Here is a 6,969-nt window from a genome sequence, read left to right on the forward strand (position 1 = left end):
AATATCTAAAATAAAAAAAAAAAACAAAACAAAAACAAGAAAAAAAAAGAAGCTGATGTTATTATACCTCTTTTGTTCCTTGAGAACTGTTACTCAAGGAACTTACATCATACTTACTCATTCCAAAAGACACTAGAGATGAGGATTTAAGCCTCTGCACAAAGTCAACTATCTGAAGTTTAATAAAAAATCTATCCAACATTGGTCTGTAATTTATTTTAGACAATAAAAAAAATCATCTCCTTGGAACATAAAATTTTGATCCCACAGGAAATTAAGATAAGAACTCATGGTTTAAAGTCAACATCCTGGCTACAGGACAGCTTTTTTCTCAAGTGTGGGTTACCAATTCTCACTTCCATGTTATTTTCAAAGGCTCTTCTTGCCAGCCCCACTATCGACCAGTTGTCAGACGTTATCCAAGTCTTTTGTGATTGGGTTACCTCACTGAGGATGATATTCTCCAGATTCATCCATTTCCCTAAGAATTTCATAAATTCGTTGTTTTTAATAGCTGAGTAGTACTCCATTGTGTAAATGTACCACATTTTCTGTATCCATTCCTCTGTTGAGGGACATATGAGTTGTTTCCAGTTTCTGGCAATTATAAATAGGGCTGCTATGAACATAGTGGAGCATGTGTCCTTATTACATGTTGGAGTATCTTATTACATGTTGGGTATATGTCCAGGAGTGGAATTGCTAGGTCCTCTGGTAGAACTATGTCCAATTTCTGGAGCAACCACCAAATTGATTTTCAGAGTGGTTGTGCCAGTTTGCAATCCCACCAGCAATGAAGAAGTGTTCCTCTTTTTCCACAACCTCTCCAGCATCTGCTGTCACCTCAGTTTTTGATCTTAGCCATTCTGACTGATGTGAGGTGGAATCTCAGGGTTGTATTTGCTGATGATATGATAGTATACTTAAGTGACCTGAAAAATTCCACCAGAGAGCTCCTAAACCTGATAAACAACTTCAGCAAAGTAGCTGGATATAAAATTAACTCAAGCAAATCAGTTGCCTTCCTCTACACAAAGGATTAACAGGCAGAGAAAGAAATTAGGGAAACAACACCCTTCACAATAGTTACAAATAATATAAAATGCCTTGGTATGACTCTAACTAAGCAAGTAAAAGATTTGTATGACAAAAACTTCAAGTCTCTGAAGAAGGAAATCGAAGAAGATCTCAGAAAATGAAAAGATCTCCCATGTTCATGAATTGGCAGGATTAATATAGTAAAAATGGCCATCTTATCAAAAGCAATCTACAGATTCAATGCAATCCCCATCAAAATTCCAACTCAATTCTTCATAGACTTAGAAAGAGCAATTTGCAAATTCATCTGGAATAACAAAAAACCTAGGATAGCAAAAACTATTCTCAATAATAAAAAAAGAACTCTGGTGGAATCACCATCCCAGACCTTAAGCTGTACTACAGAGCAATTGTGATAAAAACTGCATGGTATTGGTACAGTGACAGGCAGGTGGACCAGTGGAATAGAACTAACGACCCAGAAATGAACTGACACACCTATGGTCACTTGATCTTTGACAAAGGAGCTAAAACCATCCAGTGGAAAAAAGACAGCATTTTTAACAAATTATGCTGGCTCAACTGGAAGTTATCATGTAGAAGAATGCAAATGAATCCATTCCTATCTCCTTGTACAAAGCTCAAATCCAGGTGGATCAGGGACCTCCACATAAAACCAGATACACTGAAACCTATAGAAGAGAAAGTTGGGGAAGAGCACCTGGGCACAGGGGAAAAGTTCCTGAACAGAACACTAGATCTTATGCACTAAGATCAAGAATTGACAAATGGGAGCTCATAAAATTGCAAAACTTGTGTAAGAGATTATATTTTTTTTAAAAAAAAAAAATCATGGTTATGCTCACTTAGTTTTATGAAACTGAGTATGGAGTAATCAGGAATATCAATGTGTCAGACAACTCAGAACTCCCAAACATCCCTCATGAGAAGAAACATTTGTTACAAAATGTAAATATCTCAGTGTGGCTGCAGAGTAGAAGAGAATAAGATTATGACTGAAGCTCTTACTCCTGCTTCTCTCCCTTGCCTCTCCCCACTTGCTCCTCCTCTCTCTCCATTCCCTTCCCCCTCTCTCCACATGGTCATGGCCAGCCCCTACTTCTCTACTCTCTCCTTCTCTCTGCCTTTCTCTGCCTCTGCTACCCTCTTAACTCCCCTCCCCATGCCCTAAATAAACTCTGTCCTGGAACTCGCTCTATAGACCAGGCTGGCCTCAAATTCAGCAATCCACCTGCCTCTGCCTCCCAAGTGCTGGGACTAAAGGCGTGTGCCACCATCGCCTGGCCGAACCTATGGTTTCAAGGAGAAGATCAATACAATGTTGAGGATGAAAAGCAGAGATAAAGTATTCTTTCTGTCTTATTTATGTGTATGCATGTGTACTTGCGTGAGTTTATGTACACCAGCAAAAGGTGTTGGATCTTCTGGAACTGGAGTTGCAGGTGGTTGTGAGGTGTCTTATGTAGATGTTAGAGCAGCAAGTACTCTTAACCACTGATCTCTCCAGACCCATGGGTTAGTTCTTCAAATGGTTTGACTTCATCTTGAAGACCAAAATAGAAGTTGAAGAATATCAAGATGAAACCAATGCTGATTGTAAGCAGAAGATTCTTGTCTAATTCAATGAAATGTTCAGCTAGGTAGATAACAATCAGACAGACAGACACACACACACACACACACACACACACACACACACACAAACCTATGGAGAAAGAGACAAAAAGAGAGATAGACACAGAGGAAGAGAAAGAGAGAGACAGACAGACAGACAGACAGACAGACAGACAGACAGACAAAAAGAGAGCACTCTAGAGGTGTCCTGAATGAAGATGGAGGGCCACATCTGTATGATAGTTTTAGAACAAGACTACCCAAACCACCCTTGGTTTAAGTCTATTATCCTGAGATAAATAGTAAAAGTGTTCCTCTCATTTCAACATTCTGAGCTTCTGGGCTAATATTCAACTTTAAAACCTAGATCATATGGCCAGCCCACTCAGGTTGACAGGACAGACAAGAGAATATATGCTGCACAACATCAACCTTTGTAGGGCTGGCATTTTCAGTTCAAGAAGCTAATGTGATGGTTTTATTTAATCTGAACTTCAGTATAAATCCATGAGTAGGAATTCTGAATAGCTAGATGTGGGAACACAGAAAAGGTGAATATTTTGAGCATGACGGTTCTGAAAACATGTATAAAATGCAACTTATGCCCTGCAAAATAATGTTTTTTTTTTTAAAACAGGTGATGAATAAAGTAGAAACATTTCATAACACACCTTCTGAGGGACAGAACATGTCTAAATGAAATAGTATAATGCTAATAGCAGTTGTCCTTGTAGAGCAGAATTAGAAGTGTTTGTGTTTTTTCTTTGCATGGTGAGAAGATCCCATTTGTCCTTCTTAAATAAGCACACATTTGCTTTTATAACAATAGTAGTGAAGTGTTTGGAAATGCTCAGATTGACTCACAAAGAAGCAAAATATATTGCCAAATACAAGACATATTTAAGATGATTCACAAAAGCTGAAGATACAGGGAGAAGCAAAGTTACACTAGAAAAATACAAACAAAACAGAAGACTGGGGCCTCCGAGAGCACAGGTGCAGGCCACAGAGACAGCACAAAGGTGGATGGATGAGTTCTAATGCTAGTGGCTACAAATTACCAAAAGCCCTATCTTCACAAAGAGCTCAGCCATTGCAAGAGAAATAAGAACAGTAAACACTTACAAAACATCACATTGCGCCCCAAGTGCACAGGTCATTTCAGTGAAAATGGGATATATAACTCACAGGGAAAACTGAGCATCAACACAGTAGAGATAAACAAATGTACCCAGTACCACAAGACTGTACTCCATATGCTCATACTAGGTAAGTGAAGACCCTCCATCTGGAAATATCACCTTGCAATGCTGTGTATGCAGTTCTTAGATCAAAGTAGAAAACCACAACTGGCATTTCAGAAATTTTAAGACATATTGGTAAATAGCCTACTTATAGGAATCTATCAGGCACAATCAAGGCACTGATTACAATAAAATTGACTACATTAAATTTAAATATTAATTAAAATCTTGTAATTTAAATATACTGCTTTAAAAAAAAACTAGAAAAATGTAAAAAGTAACCACCTCAAAGAGCATCGGGAACAAGTTAATGAGAATACATTACTAGTTCCAGCAAGTTTCTTCTAACTGAGAACATCCAGGCCCTGCCTCTGGCTCCTGCCTCTGGCTCCTGCCACTGCCTCATGCAGGGTCTGGAAACAGCAATCTCTGCTCCTGCCTCCAGCCATGAAATTCACACGGGCTCCTGAAGGGAAGCTGGAGATGCAGTCTCTCTCTTCCTGTCAAAAGGAGAAAAATAACAGGGGGGAAACAATGAAATAGACTTAAAGAACAGGACAATGAGGAGATTCTGAGAGTAAATCAAAAATACAACAAACTCCACTAACTATTTTATTTCCAAAAGAGGTCAGAACTGATGGCCAAATTCTCAAAATTTGGGGTAACGCTTATCAACCATCCACAAGTGTCTGCACCACTTGGGGAGGAAGGCTCTGCATTATTTGACCAGAGGTGAAATGACAGAATTTCAAGACATTAAATCAGCCTACAGAATACATTTTGATTTTGATGAAAATTGTCACTTAGAGGATAAAGTTCTCTCCAAAGAATTTCATCTGAATGAGAGCACTGGGGTATCTTCAAAGTCCATTGAAATCAAATGGGAATCAGGAAAGGATTTGACAAAAAGCTCAAGTCAAACACAGAGTAAAGTCAGTAGGAAGCAGCATAAAGAGCCAGAGAGCATCTTTAACGAGTTACCGACCGTTCTGCTGTAGGTACAGATGTTAGAAAAAGGGTCATTAAAGATGCTATTGGGCCAAATCCCTTGCAGTGCAATTAGGTTCCCAATACAGATGATGGAGAGGTAGAAGATGTTTAGGAGGGTGAAGAATTAGAAAATATTGATGAAGAATGGGGTAAGGATGAAGGTGAAGGTGTTGGTGAAAGGGAAGAAGGAGAGGAGAATGTAGGTGAGGATAACTAGCATAGAAGACTAATACATTCCAACCACTTTTCTTCTTCTTTTTAAATTTTCTCCAGTCCCTGGGAGCAAGTCACAATCATTAATCTCTCCCTGCCCCTTCTTGAGCCCAGTCATACTGTTTTTGAGGTCTTTCTTCACGACACCATGGTTCTCGGTTTATTTTAGGGAAATACGTTGAGCAAAATAAAATGGGAAGAAAATCTCCACTTTCCTATTCTAAATTCATTTTATCTTATTTTTTTTTCTCTCAAAAACCTGTGGATTCAATACCACCACCATGCTCTGTGTGAAAAAAGAAAAACCCTTCAGTTCCCTTAGCTCTACTGGAAGCTGAATGGTGCAAGGTAGCTTTTTTTCCTTACTCTGTGATTATAGTGTTCTCAGAGATGACATTGTGTCTTTATGTGAATGCAGACAGCATTTACCAGCATGGATCTGACTTTCTCTTACTTAATAAAAAGAGAAAGGGAGGTATAAAGGTCAGCAAGGGTGGGTTGGAGATGTCTGGTTGGGTTAAGTGAGTATTTTGAGGAAATGGCTTCTCCATTGGCACGATTAATTGTGACGTTTTACAGGCGTCCTCGCAGATTAAGATGACACATTGTAGTGGGTATTCCTGGTTGTCAAATTGACTGTATCTGGAATGAACTACAATCCAGAATTGGAAGGTTCACCAGTGATCCTAATCTGGAGGCTGCGAGACACAAGTTTCTGACCTGGATCTTGGCATGGAGATCTTGAGGCAGAGTGGCTATGAGTCCCAGAAGATTAAGACTGGGAGATCTCTGAGTTCAAGGTCTTCTGGGATTAAAGACATAGTGACACACACCTTTAAGTGACACACACCTTTTGCTGGAGACCTACATAAGGACATTGGAAGAATGAAGATTCTCTCTTCTCCACCTGCTTGCCTTGTGGGACTGAGCAGCTGCTAGATCCTTGGACTTCCATTCACAGCTGCTGCTGACCATTGTTGGGAGTTGGACTACAGACTGCAAGTCATCAATAAATTCCTTTACTACATAGAGACTACAATAAGTTCTGTGACTCTAGAGAACCCTGACTAATATACACTCTTACAATAAATTCTCTCCTAACAACCACTCGAACTCTGGTATTCAATGGGAGAATCAGCAGAACCTGGCAGCTTTATCTGGAGATGACATTCTCTGTTTGAACTCTATTTTGGAGGGGGAGGGGTAGAATCACTGGAAAGAAAAAGATGCTCATTTTACATGTTCAAGAAGTAGCTTTGTTACAATAAAACCAATGTGTGTGCAAAGGACCTGATGCTTTTCTGTCAGAACAGATGCTTAATATGACCTTTTGAGTTTGACCTGAATAATGACATCATGTCAAACTCTGTCTGCTCAACCTCGTATATTTTGATATACACTTAGCAGCATGGCCACAAGGCTATGAAGACTGAGTTCAAGGAATTTGAATCATGTCTTTAATGTTTCCATAACTGAATGGTGGGTACCATTTGCTACTATGGACTGGTACCCTTGATTTTTATCTCAATTTGGCATTTTTTAAAATGGGCCTTTAGTTACTATGACAGCATCGGCTCCCACTGTGTTACAGAACTGTTGTTCTATTGCCATCTTTACGAAGGACAGCTGCAGTCATGTTTTCTTTGGCAGTGTGAACTGGCCGAGCAAGTGGGCTATCAGGGTAAGCAGTCCATGAGGTGGGAGGGAGTACTCTGCCCCAGGTATGTCCCAGATATGTAGCATAAGGTCTCAGATGTGGCTCTGAGCTCTGTCTGCTCAACACCATTGTGCAGAGAGTAATGTTTGAGAAGCTAACCTGATGCATAAGGCTTTTTAATGCTGTGTCTTA

At 39.6% G+C, this 6,969-nt stretch overlaps 1 pseudogene; it reads left to right on the forward strand.

Annotated features, from left to right (window-relative positions):
* The window catches only part of LOC116098474, a 30,947-nt pseudogene extending 25,823 nt beyond the window's left edge, over positions 1-5,124 (forward strand).
* Positions 5,125-6,969: the final 1,845 nt, after the last annotated feature.

The sequence above is a fragment of the Mastomys coucha genome, unplaced genomic scaffold (assembly GCF_008632895.1).
Source record: "Mastomys coucha isolate ucsf_1 unplaced genomic scaffold, UCSF_Mcou_1 pScaffold20, whole genome shotgun sequence".
NCBI lineage: Eukaryota > Metazoa > Chordata > Mammalia > Rodentia > Muridae > Mastomys > Mastomys coucha.